We start from the raw sequence: 22,972 nt of genomic DNA, 5'->3' as shown, positions 1-22,972 counted from the left end.
ACCTCGGGTCAAGTGCGGTCGATTTAGCGGGAAATTTTTTGTTCCATGGAGAAACGTAAGAAGGGGATGTGGAACCATTCGCAGCAAGTCGCGCGGAAACATCGAAGAGACGAACGAGAAACGCGTGGAACGCGAAGGGCGTAGGGCGGAAGATTCGCGAGTTCGCGTCATGTGCATTGGACGCGACGCGCGAATTAACAACTCACGCGTCATATCGCGCATTATTATCCGATATATCGGGCTGTGTATCGACGTGCCTGCACCCCCGGTCGCGAGCGAAGAAGCGAAAGCGTTCGAGTTTACGCGGAGTGCGTTACCGTGCTAACATGGTAACGAACAGGGTGTGGGGGAGGGGGACTATCGCCGCCAGACGAAGGCGAAGACAGCGATTCGATGTGTTCACTCTTGTGCACTGCGCGAGTCGTTAATGTATTTCGTCCGTCGCCTACGGTAGCGTTTCTCTCAGAAACGGCAGATATGCTATATTTAATACAATCGGAAAGTCTTACGCAATCCTAATCACAATAATCTATCGTTTAATAAATTGTTGAAAATTTATTAATAATCTTTCTAAATGATATGCGCAGTGAATGTTGTATTATTACATTCACAAAAACTGTTCTTGCCTTCGTAATGTACAAGTAAAGCTGAATATATATTCCCGACAGCTGAAAATTATTGATTTTCCATTAAAGTTCTTGCTCAAGCGCTTACTCAAAATAACAGTTGCAAACTTAGACGTTGTCGAAATCGTCTCATGTATAATTTGCCGCAGTATCACCTACAATATTGATCGCCAGAAGCGACCTCGAAGTGAGACGGAAAAGTCGCGTCGCGATGAGGAGCGGTTAATGTTACGTGGAAGGTGAGCGCGCTGAAAAGGGTTGATTACACGAACCCCTCGCGTCCAGCGGGTAGAACGCGCCGCCGGGCCACGCTGGAAGGATGCTGCTGGACCATGCTTGTAAGCAAGCGGTAACCCGTTCGAGGGCCGTAGGCTCGGGGCAAATGGCAGCGAGATGATTGATCGCTCGGCTAATTGGATGATCGATGACTCAAGTTCATCAGTGGCTGTTCAGCTCCTGGCGAAGGATGCCTCGCACGTGAGCGCCCTGCTACCCCCGCAAGATATACGTGTGTATATATATATATATATATATATACACGTGCGCATGTGTGCTTGAATGTATGTGTACATGTAAACGTATAGACGACGCGCGAGAAGAACAGATTAGGGTACGTCTCCGGCAAGCTTGAAACAAGCCTACGCTAATATTCTTCAGGATCACTGCGTTTCTCTCTCGTTAAACTTGAGTTTACGATTTCGACAGGTTTATGCGAGTGCCTTGACATGAACTACACCGCTGAAAAGTAATAATACTGTGCTTTCTCGCACAATGATTGATTTTTGCGGCGCGTTGTACACTCGATATAAAGAATTTGAAAACAATTTCTTTTCAGTAAAAATTTGCAAATTCTTTAATATTCAATATTTAGGAAACTAAGATCTTTAACAATATAATAGAAGGACATTAGGAGCCGTCGCAGGATGTTAGTGCGAAATTTTTAATTTTTCTTAAAGAAATTAATTAGTCTACAGTTAAATTGTACACCGATCTCAGATAGAGATGCATAAAGTGTATGAAAAGTTAAGTACGTTGTTCTCACATATGAAGAATCATAATGTACTGATAGGAATTATTGAAAAGAAAAGAAGAGAGAGAAAAAATATCAGGGCGCGAGTGGCTAAGCCGGGAATTGAACCCGGCTCTTCCGTTTGCCGGGCGAATCTGACCATTAAATTGCTCCCCCACGCTTCTAATATTCATCATCACTAGATTAAGAAATAAACAACTCTCCATAAATTCCTAATAGAAAAACTGATATTTTTTCTTTCTCTTACTTTCTTTTCAATAATTCCCTTTCCTTCCCTTCTATTATTCCCTTCCGTTCTATTATTCCCTTCCCTTCTATTATTCCCTTCCCTTCTATATTGTATTTGATAGTTATCATATGAACCTTTCCATTATATGTATTTTAAGATCTTTAAATTATTTGAGAGCTAAAGATATACACTGAAAAAGAAACGAAATTTTTTGTAAGACAAAAATTATTTTCTTGTGATTAGAGTTCAATCCGAATTTCTTTTCCCGCGTACAAATCCTAGTTACGCTAGATGCGATGTCCCCTCAAAGTAATGAATTCACAATAGGGTTTAGCAAGCGGCAAAGGTGCGAGCGGGCTAGCGCGCAAGTTCACGCATAGCGCTCGCTTGATATATGGTCGACGCGTGAATGCAAATCGGCGTGTAAATCATGCGAACAATGTCTTAATGTCCCGGTCATACAACGCCTACCCGAGTCAGAAGACAACGGCTCCGGTAGTCTTCGGGTGGAAGGAAAGGGTGCCTTTTCGGATATTCATAGAGAAATAAATTAACAGGCACGCGCGTCACGAGGGGGCCATTATTGATATCTATTTTCTTGGCGGATGTTATTCGCGAGCAGGTTCTATTCCCCCAAAATCGCGCAGATTTTAGCATCCGCGTAGTAGGTGTCTGAGACAGACCCTTCGTTGTCCATGTAAAATCTCAGACCTTCGAGCCGTTCGAGGATTAAAGATAATGTCATTCAAAAGCATAAAAATTTTGCAATATTTTAGAGCAAAATATCTACGTTATTCTGTATTTGATAAAAAAAAGAAAGCGTATGCACGCTAAAATATTCGTTCTTCTACTTTTAAATCAAAGAGAAAAATTATCGCCATCTGATCATGTTAAGATTGTATTACTTAATTGCATCAATAATACAACATCCGTCTAGCCCTAAAAAGTACTTAAAAAATTTCAATATTTTTTTTCATTTTTGTGGTTTGGAATACTAAGAAAAGTTTGATAGTCAAGTGCGATACGTTTTTTATGTCACTGAGCGGATTGTGGAAGCAGATAAAGAACTAAAAAAATAGCGATTCTACCTTCTCGTTTATGCCATTTAACTTGCAAATCTTCTTACCGAGTCTGCTGATATCCATGAAACATGTGTGGAAAGTGAGAAAAGTCTTAGTCCCGGTTGTGAAGAAAGGATAGGGCGGGCGAGGGAGATAGAAACAAAAGGATGAGAGAAAGAGAGCGGAGCGTGTGAAAAATTCGAGAGAACAAGAGTGGCAAAGAATCCGTACTCCAGAGGTCGAAAGTTGCGATTTCTCGTGAAGGGGGAGCGCAAAAGGGTGAGAACATTAGAGTGAAATATTCGTCCGAGTGGAATATGTAAAAACATTACTAGAAGATGATACGATGCTATCAATAGATAATGGTTTTATATTAATATTAATAAGATTTTTAAACGGTAATTAAACAGTCAAAAATCAATCCTCGGCTATCCATCGATAACAAAGTTTAAAAAATATACAAAAATTAAATGCGTCGATGCTCTACAAAGATACTTTCTTTCATGATGTCGAAAAGAGGATGATAAAAAAGTTAATGCGATCGAAGTCGGCGGCTAGATAGTTTAACGCTGAAATGGTTGAAAGTCTCTCCTACTAACATCGGCATTCTTTTCCCTTCTGGAGGGATGATTAGTTGGTTTTACGATGATAATGCGATTCCCTTTACGGGTCTGTCGCCGGCAAATCTTAGCTTCTTTAGCAACGTCCTCGCGCTCGTTCTAGAGAACTTCTACAAAGATGCTGTGGCGATAATCGCTCGTAAAAGCGTCGCCCTCGCGGCAAATGTCGCTTTGGCGCGAGTAAAATTATACAGTGTCTTAGTCGTGAGGACGCATTCCTGTCGTTTTACACATCGCCGAGCATTGTTCAGCCGATCATTCCTGTAATTTTATCGTCAAATATCATCATACCTTGTGATCGTAGCTGATGAAAAATATCTCCTAGTACTTTTGTAATTTTTCATGATTTTAAACGTACTATATTCTTACAAATAAAAAGAAGATCGTAGAAAAACAATCTGAAATTATTTACCCGCGTAGTATCTCAAATATCATCAAATATTGAAATATGAAGGCCGAAAGAAGCCTCCCTCTCATAACATCGCGATCATCTAGGCGCAATTCGTTTTTATGAACAGCGTCTTCGTTGCCCTTTCTCTTCCGTTTCTCTAAGTTTCGTAAGAATCCAGCATAACGGGTCTAATTTCCGCTAATAAATCCATGCAACGAAAATCTTCCCTCGATTTAAAGATAATCGTATTCCCGCTTGAAATATATTCGCTACGCCCTCGAGAAACGCATATATAGCTCGTCTACGTCACGTATATTTTGCATAGGAGTAAACAAAGTGCTTTATGTGTAGGAAACATGTGGAAGAAGCCAGAATCAGGGGAAGAAGGTGACGTAAGAAGACGGCTAGTCTTACAAGAGGCACGCCGTGCAAAAACAGATGTAAAGACACGGAGACGTCCCTCTGAAGGGCTAGAAAAGAGGATTCGGACGGTTGTAATCTCGGCTCAAGGTGTCGTTTTGCTTCTTAGCGTCCCACCGGACATCGAGATGCTTGAGAAAGCTTAGGATCCCTTCGCACGTTGTTAATCGGCTGTGACTTGATACGCATTAAATTTGACTGAATAAATTTTTTCCCAACAATTTTTTTCAAATACTGAAAATTATTTCAATGTAAAAAAATATCAATAAATTATTCTCATTCCTCTTTTAGAATCAAATAAAAAAGTTATTAAATTATGCGCTGCAATAAATTGCAAGCAAATATAATTTAGTTTTTTATTTTTGTAATTTAGATTGTTTTTATATAAAATTATATTTTCAACTTTTATATGTAAAATTTCCGATATAAACAAAACATGTTTACGTATAGTTATATATATATTTTTCTGTATCCAGTCTGTGTGACTTAATCCTACTTCCGATATTCTTTCTTATTGTTGGTGGAAAATGGTTGGTTGCTGCGGCTAGCACGGCTAGCACGCATTGCACGCGTACTAGAAGAAGGCTTGCAAACGAGTGAAGAACGAGTACTCGAGATCGTTGGTAGAAGAGGGACGTAGGCAATTTTGCACTTGTAAATAGGCCCCGAAGGGAGGAGCATAAGTAAATTAGGCCGGTCGAGACGAAACGTTCTGATAAGAATCTTTCCCTCGGCTTTTTTAAAGGCTGACTCTGGGGGAATTGAGACATCATCACGCTCTTCCTCGTCTCGGGTTTGCGCCTTCCTTTTCATTCCTCGTCGCCGCGTCCTTCGAGAGCCGTTTAATGCCGAACGCTCGCGCCTCGTCCTTTGTTTCGCCTTCATGAGATTTTTAAACAGCGCGAAATGAGCTTCGCAGACCGGAGAGCCGAGAGAACGACTTTCGAACGATTATCGTTTTATCCGTCGTTTCGCTTTAATTCCTTCGCTCTCGCCGGCAAAATTAAAAAGAAGCCTTTTGCGATAGTCGTATCCTATAATGCGCGTTTATGAATAGTAATGTCTCAACAATTATGAAAAATCTCATCACTTATATTTTGCACACGACAGAAACTTGAGGGAGCGACCGATTCTTCCGTTTTTATCAAAACTGTCATGTCGAGAAGGGATGGGAGATTGAAGTTAGAAAAGAAGGGAACTGTGGAATCCGGGCATTTGTATCGTTTTGTCGTACTTCAGCGTCGGCACGCGTATCGTATGGCATTGCATTATTGCTTTTATGGCCAATAAAAGGAAAGATGTCCCGGTGAGGTTGGGACGACGGTCATCCTTTGCAACAACTGTCCCCTCGATTCCTAGACCATTCCATTCTGGAACTATCGTTCGCTTCGCGACCCTAAACCCCCTTCGACCACGACACCACCGCCTGTTATTGCCACCGAGTCGTTCGTTCGGTCATCGAAGGTGTTGCGATTGGTTTCGTGTTTGCACAGAATATAGTCTAGGGACTCCCCGACCCAGTTAACCATCCTACTACCCTTTGGGACACTAGGAACCAAAGAATAATACTTGGAAAATTGTCTGAATCTCTGAAAAACGCAGAAACGTTTCTTCAAAAATCACTACAATATTTATTTATCATTAAATCCATTTTTATGTCCCAAATTTATGATCAATAATATCAATAAGATTGTTCAATTACTAATCTAATCAATTTTAAATCAATTGTTTACATTTTTATATTCAGAAAGAGAAAGGACGGAACGTCGTCTCATCATATATTTCTTTAAAAATTGCAAAAGGAAACAAAGCAATCATCTTTCCTTCTTTGCTTTTTATGATGGACTGTATAAAGTTTTGTTGACTAAAAAGAACACCGGTAGGCGACAGTCTCTGTCTAAAGCTTTGTCGTCAAAGATAGACGCCAATCTTTCTTGTAGACGCTAAAGCAGTAGCTACATCGTTGCACCTACAGGCAAAAGATAACCAGCCCGTCCTCGAGCCATCAACCTCCTGTTCCTCCTTGTCCCGAGCGACGATATATCTCCTAGCATCCTCTTTCGCCGTCCCCGTCACCTTCCCCCATCCACTACTTGCAGAGTTTCGATGCTCCAGGAGGGTGCACGATGACACTCGGTTACGACATTAGCGACGTTTCCCACACCGTCTACTGGTCTACTTCGTCAATGTCAAAGCACAGTCTCACCCTCCACCCTCTCTTCCGTTCATAAGCGACTTTTCCTCAAAATAAAGCGTTAACATTTACATAACAATGGAGAAACATGTTTCTGCGGACAAATGAGAGAAGAAGTTTACAATCGACTGTTACAATCAACCGAATACTGTATTATTTCTACATTTATTAATTTTGTTTAACGAACATTTTCAGTCTTTCTAAAAATTTAACGTTTCAAATATACCATTTCTGAAATTACACGAAATATCGAGAACATAAATATTTATAGGCGATGTTTTAAATTCAAGGAGTTTGGATTGATTCGTAAAACGATAACGGCGGAGTCCGAAATGGAAGTCCTTGGAAATTTAGATAGGTGTGTATCGAAATGAAGGAAAAAGGAGTCCCATGTGTCGTCAGACTCCCAAAACAGATCCCGGCTAGCGCCAGTTGATTTACGCGGCCTCGCTCGAGGCGACTAGCGTCCCACTTCTCGCGCCGTAATAGTACCACTCTGATTCCAATAACCATGAATCTATCAGACGTCAAAACGCAATCTCTACCTGAAAGCGGCCTGCCTTCGGCCGTGCGCCACAGCGACCACAAATCTTGCAGTATCTACAACCGTATATCTTATACTTACGAGCGCACAGTATGTAACACAGATGTATAGAGCTGACGGACTCGCGTGAGAGAAAAATGCGAACGAGAGAGGAAGAGCAGAAAGAGGAGAAAGGAAAAAAGGAGAAGCATGCGAATGGAGGAAAATAACCCTCACGAATTTTGTTCGACGTCGGCGTGGCTGAAGAGAGAAAAAAACCGGCGAGATTGCGTGGGAGAGCAGAAAGTTGCAAACTCGAAAACTTTCGAGCTCCTATTATCTCCGACGAGACCACGGTCCGGCATCAAGGGAGTTGTCCGGTATACCCCGATCTCTAAATACTCCACCTTCTGCGTCCTATCGTCTGGGACGAGAATTGTTCGATAAAGTTGAAAAGGGAACGGCCAAGCGCACGAAACTGACGTTCGCTTGGACGTCACATATGACAATCCATGTACGTTTCTGTTTTCGTTTAATATTCAGTATTACAAACCGCCCTTCTACGTTCTATTTTTCATTATGCAAGATTCTCAAAATTCTCGGTCACAAGATTATTTCGATTGAAAGCAAAATAGCTATACTTTATTGTATTTAAAGATAGAACGACTTTATTATATAACATCTTCAAATTATCATTTACTTTTTCGAAATTATTCTCTCTAATTACTGTTACGAAAAAAGAACCATAGAGAACCATGTTGCTGACAGATTTTCTCGCGGGCAAAACTTATCGAAATTATCTCGCGACTTTGCGACGTTTCGAGAAGCGCGTTGCTCATTACGAGCGCGCGAATGAGGAATGGTGCCAATGACAGTGCTAACGCTGTGCAAATGAATGCACGCCAAGGCTTTGACACGCGGTAATTTATCACGTCCGTCCCGTCTTACCCTTCCACGGGATCTGCGACGACAAGGACGCCCGAGACGAGAGAGGGCTGCACGAAAAATCTGGCGGAGGTGATTGGGACAAATATAAATAAGGCAATCGAGACCCTCCATTCTATCTTTCAGTTTTCTACACTTGAGAACAGATGTAACCGTGACTTAACGGATCCCGGTAATCCCTTGGGAATATACGCATACGTCTGACAATTTGTTGATGCTCGCAGGCTCAGGTTATCGTGAAAACTTTACGTGAAAAATTCTACAAGATTAGTCTTTCCTCCGATAGTAGAAAAAAAAAGCGAAATCCTTCTCTCTTCGGAACATTTATAATCATATCTGTTAGAGCTTTCTACCTAAATCTAAGTGCCGTAGTAAAGCAAAATTCAAAATACATTTATTTACATTTGATATCGAAATTATTAATTTTTTTTAAAAGGAGCCTATTCAACTATATACAGATATTACGAAATTTTGTTATAATTATAATGTTTATTTCTCTCGTTCTTGACATTTTTGTCTCTGCATAATGTGTAAAATTTTTACTTGGCATATTTCAAGTTCTTTTAAATGTAAAATACATGTTCTATGATTTATTGTTAGATGTAAACCACAGCCAAAGCTTAACCAATAATTTAACATTATAAAAACTGTTTCTCACGAATAAATAAGCACGCAACAGTGATATCGCGAGAAAATGCTACTTTGTCTCTCTCTCCTCTCTTTCTCTCTCTTCGACGCACCAAAGTTTTTCCAACTTCGTATAATCATTTTTCCCGGAATGTCCCGACGGTGCTTTCCCATTCCCTCCCGGCGTCGCTTATCTCGGGGAAATTCTTTTCGCGGTTTTCTCTCGAGAACACAGCCGCGTGCGCCTCCTCCCTCATCCGTTTCCAGGCTCATCGACGCAGAAGAATTTTAATTCTGCTCCCAAAAAATCTCGAACGGCGCATTTTTTTGTTCTCGCGCTCTCTTGCGTGGATCCGCACTTCAAAGAAGTCGCGCGCCGGACCGTATCGCGAGGGTTATAAGATTTACGATAAGATTTCGTTGAACGGGTTATTTCACTCAAGATTATTTCATTCGCGGAAAGTCACTCGCGATTATACCTATTTAAAAATAATAAGCGGAGATATTTTAACTCGCAAATTGTCCCTATGAGAATTCTTTCGTAATCTTCTTCATCTTTTGTTTTCGGTCGACTAGCAGCCTGCTGATTTTTAATCTAGCACGCGTGCATTAATAATACATGAAAAGCGTGCATGTATTCGGTAAAGATTGGCCGTTTACACGGCGCATCAAATATGCAGGTGTCGCTCGGATGTTGCTCGAGAGAATGAGCAAGAGAAGAGGAGAAAATAAGAAGGGGAGGTTGAAGAAAAAAAAGACATGGGGTGATTAGACGGGAGAGACCTGGGGATGTTGGGTTTATTAACGATATCGCGGGCCCACGAGGGTGGAAGAAGAGGCCGCTCGATAATTTGCTGCCCCGTGCACCCTTGAAAGGAAATCCATATTCTGACGTTAACGAGATTTTGTAAACGACAGTCGCCATTACTAACCAACGAGCGCTTCGTAGATAGGGCATTGCTTAGCCATAATAAGATGTCGCTTCGCAAATAGATAGATAAATGAGTTTATTTCGAAACGCACCTCATCAAAGCGGAAACGCAACTTTAAACATATTAGCAGCGCATTGGGCTACGTATTTTAATCTACAAACTGGCAAAAACGAGATAATAATACCTAATGAAAATCATGAAAATGACAAATGAATAATAATCAGATTAGCAATAATGCAATGATTAAATTGTATACGCTATAATTGAATTATAAAAAATGTAACAATCAAACTTCTTGTTAAACCGCCTTATGTAAAAGCGACGGTCTTAAACTATAAATAGCATTTAAATTAATTACGTACTGTCCACACGCGAGTGTATTGTCTATCTTTACCGTCCATCTGCGCTGTGAAGACCTGTGTGTCTTTTCGGGTTTCGCCGCGGCTTCTTTCGGGCGAAAGATAGACGCGGGTGACGCGGCGAAGAGCGGCGGCCGACGCCTCTTGCGGCGACAAATATGGAATTTGCATATAAATCGGGTATTTCCATCTGTGGCCTCGGCACTCCGCGCTACGCGCTGGGTCGGTTCGTTCGTTCGTTCGCATGATACAGAAATGAAGAGATCTTCCATTTCCTCTTAGCCTCAAACTCTTACTTCCCTCGCGACTTCCCCGCCGCCGCGCCGACTGCTCCGTTCGGAAATACTAACCTCTAGATATTATTAATAACCCGAGATGGGATCGAACGCATCCTTCTCAGTCGTATTGAAGAGGTGGCGGGAGGGTGCACACCCGGCAAAATCAATCTACCAACCGTTTGTCGATACGGTTGGTCGTTTTCCGCCTGTCTCTCCCTGACGTTCGCACGTTGCTTCTCCTCTCCTGTTTTTTTTTTCCTCTCTCTCTCTTTCGCGCGAAGATCTGTCTAACACGTGCATGCGAATTCAATTCCTTGTCGAAGTACACGCCGGGAGTTTATCGCGTCTCAAACCAATCTCAAAGGTTGTCAGGCGCTTGCTTCGAGAGGAGGACGCGGAAGCAGGATTTCGACGATCGGCGTGCATATTCATTCGACAGGGTGTATAACTATGTATGAGTCCGTAGTCGTGCAATAATATTGTTTCTGTCCATTCGAGTTCGATTATACTGAGAGTCAAGCTTCATCGACGCTGTCGCGCGACACGTTTGATAAATCATGGAAAGAATTGTCTCGCAAAATATAAACGAGTTTTTAAAACAATGTTTCAACAATCGGCTTTCGCTTAACGAACGAATTGCGCGATACAATAAATTAAAACAGGTCTATTTTAATAATCTGTTATGATTAAACATACTGAGGCTGATGAATGCAAATAATGAATAGGAAATTGCAATCTTTCCGGGAAGTGGAGCGTCCTGAATATCGCGTTTCATCCTTTGCCAGCCCCGACATCACTCTCGGCGAGAACCGTCCGCTTGTGCCGGCACTTTTTCTCCACTCGCGAGTCAAGAGCGGACGAGTAGCAGAAGGGAGGAAAGCAGCTTTGTAACCGGAAACCTCCTTAGACGGTCTATCATTTTTAATCGAGAGAATAAATCGTTTGATTCAATTATCAGGGGCATCTCGTGACTCCCTCGAGGACTTCTGTTGAGGATCCTCGACGAAAGGAAAAAAACGCCAGCTCTTTGTTCTACTTAAGAATCTCGGAAGCGTTTAAGAGGCTTAGGATCGGTTAAAAGTCGACATTAAACACCGTGGGGTCTGTCATCGGTGTTTATTCTCATTAAAGCTCAATGCTTTGCTGCGTGTCAACGCGCATCAGTTTGTTTTCTCTGACCAAATAATGCCATCTCTCAGAAACGTTTGATTTCGTGCAGCAAGAAGATGAACAAAAGCAATCAGATCTTTATGACGTTGTGTATTACATAATTTATTTTATGTAATATAGAATTCTTCTTTTATATAGTAAAATCTAGATCGAAAACAATCTGATTAATTAAATGTCATGTTGTAATTATCAATTAAACTTAAAAATCGATCATTTTTAAATATTCTAATTGTGACTTAAAACTCATTTACGTGTTCTTTCTAATTAATTTTTGAAACATCTCACATCTTGTTAAATAAAATGCAACAGAAGCATATTCAAATTGGAAATAAGATTGCCCACATGTTGCAGGCATGTTGTATTTCAAAACCTATGCGGCGTGTCTTGGGAAGGTGATAGAGAACGAGGTAAAATGGTTGGCCGAGTCTTTTCCTTATTTTTATCAGGTTTTCCAAGGGGATGAATATTTAAGGGAAGCGGACTTAATCTGCGCTCGGGGATTCGCGGGCAGACGCGTATCGCAAAGCAGCCTATCTCCGTTCTTTTTCTTTCTCCCCGTACCTTTTATGCTACAACAAGCTCGAGGAGGAAGAAAAGGAAAAGGAGTAGGGGGAAAGTTGAAGGTTGAAGGTGGAGAAATAACGGAGGGCGTTCGACAGGAGGGTGCGTGGTGGCGGTGCATGTTTCCCTAAATATTTTACAGCCGTTATCGGCTCTTGACCGAGAAAATTCCGGCAATAATTTCATCTCTGTCGGTTTTCGATAGTGCAGGCTAATTTGGTAGCACGAGGATCGCCTTGAAGCCACAATCGACTAACGATATCCCGCCGGAAACGTGGTCAAATCGATAATGCGAAGCAGAGATAAAATGATAAACATATATCATCTCCCGCTTTAATCGATTGTAAGTCGAGTAAATTGCATTTCTTAATTTTAAGTATTTCCAATTGAAAAAAAAAAAGAGAGAATTTCATCAACATTGATATTTCAGCTTCTCAAATTCACGAATTAATGTCAGCTTTCGTACGACAGATAGATTAAAATGTGTTTTAAGCAAGAAAGACGTCTTCCCCTTGTAAAAACAATCTCAGTAGAGTTTTGTCCTGCGACTGGGCTGTTCCTGGGCCGATTTGACGGATCGAGATCCTCTGACACCCGACAAGAGCCTAAGAGGGAGTGGACTTTCCCTTGCAAATTCCCTCTTTACCACTTTTCTATAGCCCACCACGGCCACCGCGTCGCCGCCGAAAGCTCCCACCACTTTTTCTCCACCAAGGGTTTGTTTTAGCAAGAACTCGCCTCCGGTTTTTGGATATGCGCGTACACACATCCACACATCGACGACCGCTCTTGCAACCTCCGAAACCTTCACCGCAACCGCCGGCTGCGCGAACCAGCCAACCTTTATTGGTTTTTACCGAGCAACACACAGTCCGATATTTTTTTATTACGACGGAGCACGCGTTTAGCCCCCGACCGCGCATTGTTCGGCATTAAGCGCGGAAAAAGGCTGCTGAGCGAAGGAGTTAAGGTGCCCTCACACGAGCAAAGGTAATCCCGAAACTCTCCCGATTCAACTCAACGCTGTATAATCGTGCTAAATTGATTTCCTATATTTATTGAAGATTCCGGAAATACTTTGCCACGTATCTCTGCCACATCTATTTTGCATTAGTTAAATTGACTTCTGTACTGCTATAAATTTCTATCTATTAAATCACAAATATTGAATATCATTCAAAAATTTTACAAATTTATCTAAACTTGTGAAAAAAATGTACTTTTTTACGTAAATTTTGAACTTTTACCGGAGATTGATTTATTTAACTTGAATATCAATAAGTTTGATCAAATTTTAATATCAAGTTTTATACTATAAATAATGCTAACGAAGATAAATAATTTTCAGTTTTGCGTTGCATAAATCGATAATGATTGATATATTGCCTAAGATGACATTACAATTCTTTAAGGACACCTAATACATTTTTACGGAGACACCCGTTGTACAGACGATTTAGAGTTTGTACAGACCGCTTTCGTTTTCGAGGGTTCGCAAAGGCTGCGCCGAAAGTAACGGACGAGCCTTTAGCCACGCGAATTACGAAATACTTTTACAAATTAAATACGCGTAGTCATACGAGGGAGGTTTAGCAGAGCTGAGTTCCATCAGACCGCAGTCTCCCGACAAAGTATTCTCGACAAAGGGCAGGAAGCCCTTTCGAGCCATCGTCCACCACCCGGATTTTCGGAAGACGCCGGAGTCTTTTTTCCAGAGGAGTTTAAATAAATTTGTAATGTATCTGTGATTTTTGTTTAAATTGAATGTGCGTATACAGCTTAAAATGATTAGTTCCTTAATAATTTTCCTTACTTCCGTTATTTAAAAACTATATATCATAAGTTTGTAATATTTTGTTTAAAAACACATTTATGTTTCTATATATTTCATTATATAAATAAAATAATACAGCATAAAATTTTTATTTTTAAGTAAAAATGTACGTAAAAATTATGTTTTCTACAATTATTACATTTTTGTTTCTATCTCCAATTAAACACTGCACATTAAGATATAAATACTGACGTTGTTAGAATTCTATCGTTGCAATTATGAATTACTTTTGCTCGTTTGCGTTTAAATAGCAAAAATAAATAATACTCATCGCACTGATGCTCGTTTCAAGGCGGTAATCGAGGAATCTAAAAAAAAGCGAGGAAAAATAGCAAAGCATTAAATGCAAACAAGGGTAACAATTTTGAGAGGGGCTCGAAAAGTCGAGAAGTCGCGAAACAGTTGAAGCAACGAAGAAAAAAAGGGTGCTAGTCTTGAAAGCGACAAAGAAGATCAGCTGAGTGTGTCGGATAGAGAGAAAAGAAAGGAGTGAGGCGAGAGAAGCGGGAAACGAGAGGGTTAAGGAACCCTTTGAAGGGAATTGAGAACATTATAGAAACAGCTCTGGCATTCCAGCGCAGTCACACGATACTTTTTAATTTACTAAAAATGCGCATTCAAACCGACGAGCACTTTAGCTCACGGAAGGGCGGCTAAAAATCTGACGAAGTAGTCTTCGAGTGTCTGAGGACGGACTTCAATGGGTTTGCCTTTTACCACAGATAGATTTAAAAGGAAAAAGGAGATCAAATTTATTTATTCGCGAAAAATATAACTGACATAAATTTACTTTGTTTCCCATTTTGCTTTCTCTGACCAAAATAATTATGTTTAAATAAGACAAATTTATCGCATTGTGATATCTGGTGATTTTAAATCTTATAACATATGTATATTATATTTCTCATGAGCAAGTTACACATAGATTGACATTATTAGTATTTATTCAAGTTTACTCGAGTTCGTGGTTCGCTCTTCGATATAAAAGAAAACAGCATTTGAGCTGCCAGTCTCCAGATGTGAGATTAACAGCAATCAATGAATTAAGAAGCGATGATCGAATAATCTTTTAGTTTTGATACTAAATGCTCGTGAAGGTGTCGGTTATTGACTGACATGCGCTAGCAGAAAGGGTAAACCGCGCCGGAATAGCTAGGGTGGAAGATAATTCGAAGTAACCGCGACAAATTCCAATATCTGGAGAAATATGCGGGGCTGTGCGTCGCTACCAGCCGCCATGGCGTTCCTCGCGGTCACGTCTAACCTTCGTCTTATTACGGGAGGAACATGCGGTTGGGTGGTTTTATCTTTTTACCTCCCCGCTGCTCTTCCTCCCACGCGTAGCGAGATATGAGAAACGACGTATGAGAAATCAGAAACATGTACAATGAAAATTTATTTCCGAGACATTAAACAGAGAAAACGTCTTCATGTCTAGAAAAATAGTTTTCAATAAACGCTTATATAGTTATATAATTTCTATGCATTGTACAGCTGTAATAATGTCATTAATAAACGAAACAAATATCAAAATCTAATAACTCTTGATGAAAAGCGGTAAAAATATATAATATATAACCAATTTTAATCAAGCAATTTTTTAATTTTCAGTTTATTGTTGCAATAATAAGCGAAAAATGTAATAAAATATACTCTGCTGACGGAGAACGTTATGGGGCGAACCTATTTGCTGTTCCATTCCCGATTCATTCGGTACACGTCACGGTTTGCATTGTGCCCGCCAGGCCGGTATGCCCAACGTAAAGCGATTCCCCGGCGAAATTTAATTAAAACAATCAAATTATGGAAGGAGACGTCGGCTGAGCCGTCGAGATCGCCGGGAGAAAAGGAGAGAAAGGACAAAAAGAGGGAGAACAAGTCCATGAGACTGGAAGCCCGGATAAGATTTTCTTCTCTTACGTTTATTTTCGCTCGATTCCCTCTAAACCCCCCCCCCCTCCCGTTTCTCCTTTATCCATCTTTAGCTCTATTTCTATCTCTCTGCCTATTTTTTTGGTTTAGAGCTCTTTCTATTCCTCAGTATACCGATTTTCGTGAAAGTTGGCTGGTGATAATAATACGGCAAAGTTCCTTGAAACTTATGAATCAAGGAAAACCTTCGGCATAACAATCTCTCGCGGCAATATCTTTTCGAAAAATATTGAACTAAAGAATTCAGCTATAACGAAACAGTCATCATAATTTAACTGCTTTGTAATTTGTGCCAATATATTTAAAAATGAAAAATTTGTCGGAAAACTGGCAAACTATTAGATGTATCATATAATGTCGAGCAAACGCGCAGTGTGTGTTATCGAGAGGGAAATGAACGCGCTTTCCGCCGTCAACAAGTTATTATGGAGTACAATATCGTTTCAGTTTAGTGAAAGTCTGCGGGAGGATTCGCAAAAGTGTATCACGGAAGGCCCATTGAAGAAGTTCCAGTTACTGCATAACTTTTCGAAAGTTCGGTTCGTCATTATATCGCGAGAAACTTTCATGAAGTTCAAGTTCGTATCCAGAAGTTCGGACACGAGAAAGAATTAATATCAGTGAAAGTCTATGAGAGCAGGGCGAGGCGTTTTTCTTTTTTTTTTTTTTTTAGCAGCGTGTGTCGGCTGTTATCGGAATATCAACATCTGTTAAATAATTCTCTCGGCACTAATGAGATGTAATATTTACGCCTTGGGGCGCGGAGCCTTAATATGCCAGAAACGCATCGCGCCTGTCTGGTTTCGACTGCCCAAGGGCTACTTATCAGGTACCTACTTTATACTTTGTTTGCTCCTGATGGCATTAGCCCCGGGGGTGATTGCGGACACCCCCTCTCTTCTCTCGCCGGTCGTCCGTCTGGCTCGACTCAGGATATATCCTCGAAACGTAGCTTTTGCTACCGACCGCGATGCTGTTAGCATTGGACCGCGTGCTCGGAAATCCTGATCGACACCTTCGGCACGTACCCACTATCTGATCCACGAGCCCCCGACCGCGCTTCGCTTCGAGGCGCCTCGAAATTACCCACGGCACTTTGATGCTGTGCGAATTGAATCTATCCGATGGATAGAACGTTCTCCGATTCGTAAATGGGCAAGGCGCGCGGGCATTATTTATTCAACAAAGATTTCGCCGCGGCACATTTCAAATGCAAGCGCCGCGCGTAACATCTGTATACCATGGTACGTAAGACATTACGTCCTTGATCGCACAATCTCCCGTAAAAATACGATATAATATAATGTGCCGTTGTATCGTTTGTTAAACCGTGACATATAAAAAATTCCACCGACGCGTCAAAAGTTAAGTTTCGCATACGTGCTATCGCAACTTCCAACTCCGGTTCTTCTTGTCACGTCTAACGAAAGAAAGGATGAAGAAGAAAAGCCGTAAGAAAGGGAGCGAACAGGAGGGAGGCAAAGAGGTAGTATGAAGAGCTTCGGTAGCGTTATTGGAAAACGATGATTTACGATAATAGGGGGTTTTCCCTCCCTCGTGGAGAGCAAACGGAGGAAGTGATGGAAAAGAGCGAAGGAGGAGACACGGATTGGGAAAGAAAGAGAGGGAGGGAGAAAGAGAGAGAGAGAGAGAGAGAGAGAGAGAGAGAGAGAGAGAGAGAGAGAGAGAGAGAGAGAGAGAGAGAGAGAGAGAGAGAGAGAGAGAGAGAGAGAGAGAGAGAAAACTACTATCAACCATACCTCGTCTATCCCGAGTTCGAAAGGTGGGACGTTAATAACGTTAATTAATATCTCGCGAGAGGTTTGGCGGTTCGAGAGGAGCCAGGCGACACGATGTGGCCGCCGTAACGTGCTGCGGCATCATGCCAGCTGGCAGCAGTCTCAGACGACAGTTTGCAGCGAGGAATCGCGCGAGAAAATCGTCGAAGCTTACCGACCTTCTACTCTTAATTGTCTCGCCAGACTAAGCAACGACCGCGAGCGTATCCAGATGTCTGCATTCTACATGTGTTGTGGTCAAATGTGGACTTAAAAATCATTCTTATAAATCAATTGAAACAAATAGAAATTAGATTTCAAAAATGTTGCACGTCAAAAGCCCGAAATCGAGCTTCCATTTGCGATTTTTTTTTTCTTCTTGAATTAGATTGCAGATATAAAAAGGTGACCGGAAACATTTATCTAGAATAAAACAAAATTTATTTCCTACGCCTTTACTCTGTACAATCACGGAGAAAGTATAAAATGTAAGAATCGCGAGATTTATTCGACGGGACAAAAGTCGCATGATCCGCCGACGACAGTAAGAAAGAGAAGGGACCCTGAATGGGAGGTCAGCCAGACGAGCGATCCCTTCTCGAACATCGGCGCATTCAAATGCGTCGCATCAATATTTTATTGCGGGCATTCCTCATGTAAATTCCCGAAGATTTTACGACAATGTAATCCCCACGGCTGTGGCGACAACAACGACGCCTCCGAACACAAGCAGTCTGAAGGAATAACCGACGGACGGACGATGAGGAACGATTTTTATATCGCGTCGTTCTCTTTCTTGTGTCTATCTAGCGATTATATCATCCGTATAAATGTGATTAACGCAATTCTCTCTTCTCTAGTTCTGCAGATTGCTCTGGATTAGATTTTATACGCGAATAACATGAGTCGATATAAAATTATGTTTGACATCAACTAGTTTTACTTTTATCTTTCATTATTTAACTTTATTACAGATAACGAAACGTGAATATAAAAAGAGATAATTTTAGAAGCTACAACTGTAATGAGATTTAGCATCGTAGCGATTTTTGAATTTAAGGCATCAAGCATCGTGTTCTAAGAACGAATGGCGCGAATTTGTATTTGGGTGGTTAACTAAGAGAATGAAGGAGACAGTGTTGAGGGTTGCGTAAAGGAAGAGTGGTATAGAAGGGGGAGAGGGGGTGGTGGGCGAAGGGGATCGAGCGGGTAAAGGGGGTAGGTGACATAAAGCCGGTGTACTGAGGATTGCGTACGAATAACGGAAATTAAGTGTCAACCGAAAGAGAGGAGAGTCGAGCCTGCTTTCCCCTTCTCCGCCACCAATCTCCTCTCGTCTCGTTCTCCTTTTAAAGAGAGTAAGTGGCTCGTGAGCGAGAAAATACGGGAGAACAAAATAGCGAGAAAGAGAGAGAGAGAGAGAGGGGCAAAAAGAGAAATACACAAGCACCGACGCAGAATTAATGCTACGTGCACGGCAAGCCTAAAACCACCAGAACTATCTTCCACGAACAGTCGTTTCCTTCGGCCATTTATGGGATTTTAACAACGTCGCGCATTATGTAGCCGGCACGAAGTCACCCCGAAATGCAGCACGGAGGTCATTATTGTCCTCCGCGTTGTTTCGGGGCGTCCGAGTCGACGAGGGGTTAACGTGAGAACGAGTTAGTGACCGTACCTGTCTCTCCAGCTTTCGCCCTTACAACGATAAGCATAATAGATATATATATCTATGCTTTTACCTTGACTGCTTAATCAATTTGATATATACGTTCGCAATTTAACTGTCAAGAGAGAGAAAGTAGAACATGAATCTTACTATCAAGTATAGATTGCTTTTCGTAAAAAAAATGAGCTCGAAAGGCATTAAATATATATTTATATACATTAAACTACAAAAGAAAATTTTTGTATCGTCATTTAAAATTTTTATTTTAATAACTTGTTCGCTTTAAATCACAATATTCACATAACACGCTGATATCAAAATCTGTTTTGCATAATTAGATGCATAATTAGAATTCGTAAAAATTGAAGACAAAGTTTGTACAAAATCTAAGGACCCTGGCGGATCTATGATAGTTGAATTGATTGTAGTCTTTGATTGAAATCGAATAAGATCGCCATAAAGAAAAGCAGACGAGACAACGCACCGTAATCCTACATGAATGGCTCGAGGGGTCAGGCTTCATAGGGGCAATGCCGATGCTCCAATCATATTTATGGGCTCCGTGACTCCTACGCGGGATCTACGCGTGTCTGAATCATGGATAACATGGCCAAATAGAAAATCATAAGACAACCATCGTGACTGTTCGCTCACTGCTCCTTCCTGACTGTCATAAAAAAAGAAATCTACGCCAAACCTATTTGTAAGTTAAATTATTTCTTGAAATTCCCTCAATTATTTAAAAAAATATTAAATAAATTTGAAGAAAGTTGCAATTAACAATTAATTTATAATAATTTCAATCTAAATGAAATTTTAATGGCCAGTGCAATATAAAAAATAAGAAATATGTGCAGTAGCTCTTCGAAAATTTGTATTCTATCTTTCATATAAGTAAGAAAAGTATGAATGTAACATGAATAAGTGAAATCAATAATAGAATATAATAGCATTATAAATTGAATAGAAATTTGGAAAACCAAAATATCTAAATCTCTCATCAGAATGTTAAATAAAAGCGAGCGTTAAGTGGCCACAAACGATACGAGGCTACGATTAAATATAATTAGGTTTGCGAGTGTCAGTAAAATGTGGAGAAATTGCAAGATGAAAGAAGAGAATTGGAAGGGATCTTTCTTATGGAACTGAGACGGCTCGACAGCTCAGTGATAATGAGTCACTCGGTGCGAACCGTCTTAAGATGCTTCATTTGTATTTTAATTAGTGTCGTTATGCTAATTATGCGCCGCTGCTTCTTGTTCCCCAACGTTTTTGTTTTCCCGCTCCTCGTTGCCGATTTCGCGCGGAAAAAAGCGCCGGCGTGTCCGACAATAAAGACGAAATACTCGTGATTATCTTCACGATTAATCGCGACGTGGAGAAAAAAAAAGTTTTCAAAATTAATTCGTTATGACAGTTACGTGATAATTTTATCTGATAGCCGTGCGGTTGTTTATTAAATCAAGCAATGCCGGTGAAATGTAAACGGAATACCTGATATCGGCCTATTTTCTTTTTTTTTTAATTATTTTTTAACTTTCCGCGCACTCGTATCGCTCAGTATGTCAGTGGCGTAGATCATTAAATAAGATTTGTACGTCCAGCGTGTATTGCTATCGACAGATTTGATTAGTGGAGAAAAGTTCTCGCCCCGAACAATTCGATCGCGCCCAGAAGCTACGCACTCTCACGTTTTCCCTCTGTTATCCTCTCTGCGTCTCCCTTCTGCTTCTCCCTTCGATTCGACCACCCCCGCGTCGCCTGGCTTGTTGCTTTTTTCGCCTCTACCCTCGACATGGGCCGGCCGAAACTTTTTGTTATAGTCGCGCAAACTTCTTTAATAATGCAACTCTTTATATTCACGGGCGTTTTTAACAAGCGCCGGTCTCGAGATTAGGTGAGCGGAGAGGAGAAGTGAGAGAAAGAGAGAAGGGAAGGGGGAAAGACAGTGGAGCGAACGAGACTGACGAAAGAGAATGGCAGAAAAAGGGAGTGCTAAAGAAGGTAAAGGCGCATAAAGTCGTCAGGTCAGTGCGCCAGATATACTGCCGTTACGATGTTTCTTAATTATTATTATTGCCGCCGTGCTGCCGCGCGCGTTAAGTGTGCGCGTAGCCCTCGCCACCGCGACAATAATAACCACGCTCAGCTATGAATTGCTAATCTCGCGCGACAACGCGACCCTTCACGGGCTCGATGACGAGGAGGACTTCGCAAGCGCGCGGCGCCTGGCGTACTTTTGCGTTTCCTGCTAATGAAAGTACGAAATACCGTCCACACGCCCTCGCACCGCTGAGGCTCGTAATAATAAAACGTTATAAGCGTGAAGCTGATTGCGCTCGGCTGATTGCCCCTCTCTGAAGGAGAAGCGCATGCGGGTCGGAACGGAAGAAACTTTATGATCGCACGCTGAAGAATAACTTTTCTTCGCGGTGATAAATAGTATGGTATACTTTTTAAGTTAAACAGTACTTTGCCGTAAGCGTGATAAAGTCGCTGCATTGAAAAATTAGAAACGAGAATGCATTATAATTAACTGAGGTATCAAATATCTAGTTAATGTGCGACATTATACGCGAATTAACTTTTGACAAATAAAATCAACGCTGATGCAAAAATCATTCGTAACATTAACAAAACGCGCACCGTGCAATTAGCTTTCTACAAGTAGCTTTATCGCTCGCCTTTTCATCGTCTTTTCGGCAGCATTGGATACTTGCTCGCGAAAAGACGAAGGTAGCAACAGAATGAAGGATCTGGGTGTGGGAAATTCTGGTTTGGTTTTTTGCAGCCAGTACGGGGGGTGACGCTTTTCAGACGGCAGAGCGATTATGGATTTCTTTAATAAGAGGCCGCATTTAAACAGCTTTGATCAATTCAGTCGAGCTAATTCCCACCCGCCGAGACCACGACCGACCTTCAATCCAGCCGCCACTTCCCCTTTTCACTCCGCGCAACGTCTCGCGTTACGTGATTTAAGGGGCTCTAAAAACCTTCGCTCTGATTAAGCGACCGGCTCCGGCGGAATGTCACTTAGCCTTTAGACCTTCGTTCTTCTTTCCTATGCGCTCATGAACTTGATGAAGTAAGTCTAACAAAGATGTCCATTTTTCCATCAGACGTCAACGCGCGTCGACTTGAAAGTTATACGTTAAAGCTAAACAACAAAGCAAATGTATAAGTATTTTATTAATGTATTTAAATCGAATTCATCGAGTTCTTGAACAAATTTGTAAAATTTATTGTGTCACATTTGTAAGCACAAGCGGTGTAAGTACAGATATAAATCAACACTTCGTGTTGATACGTCGGCTTTTCATACGAAGAGTTACTGGCAGTTCGGTAAATGAGAAATAAGACCACGAAGAACGACGATCCGTGGCAGTTGAGTTACTGAAATGTCTTCGCCGTGATTGGGCAAATATTTGACGAAGCCGGCGAGCCCTCCCGGTCTGCGCCTCAAGGGATGAAACGATTCTAAGATCCTACCGAGTCTATTGGAGAATACAGAAATTCATGGATCGCAGCGAATTTAAAAGCAACTTTATCTCAACACGCCAAATTCGAGGAAATACCGAAAGAGTTCGAATATTTTACAGTATTAGTATTCAAAAAAAATTTCTTTGTCGCAAAAACTTCAGGCTTTACGATTATTTGCGCCCGTTTTGTCGACATCTTGCTAATTAAACACCATGCAATTAAGCGAGAACGGAAATGGACGACGCTCGTGTTTGCGGATACGATCCTTGCCGTCCCCTTGTACGGTATAAAAAAAGGACTGAAACAGGAAACG

General features: G+C 41.3%; 1 protein-coding gene across 9 annotated transcripts in view; it reads right to left on the bottom strand.

Annotated features, from left to right (window-relative positions):
• The window catches only part of LOC105670535 (serine-rich adhesin for platelets), a 258,685-nt gene that overhangs the window by 69,426 nt on the left and 166,287 nt on the right, over positions 1-22,972 (bottom strand). The gene's annotated exons all lie outside the window — the stretch shown is intronic.

Source organism: Linepithema humile, chromosome 8 (assembly GCF_040581485.1).
Source record: "Linepithema humile isolate Giens D197 chromosome 8, Lhum_UNIL_v1.0, whole genome shotgun sequence".
Lineage (NCBI taxonomy): Eukaryota > Metazoa > Arthropoda > Insecta > Hymenoptera > Formicidae > Linepithema > Linepithema humile.
The sequence above is the reverse complement of the archived record's forward strand: the minus strand, read 5'-3'. Positions and strand labels throughout refer to the sequence as shown.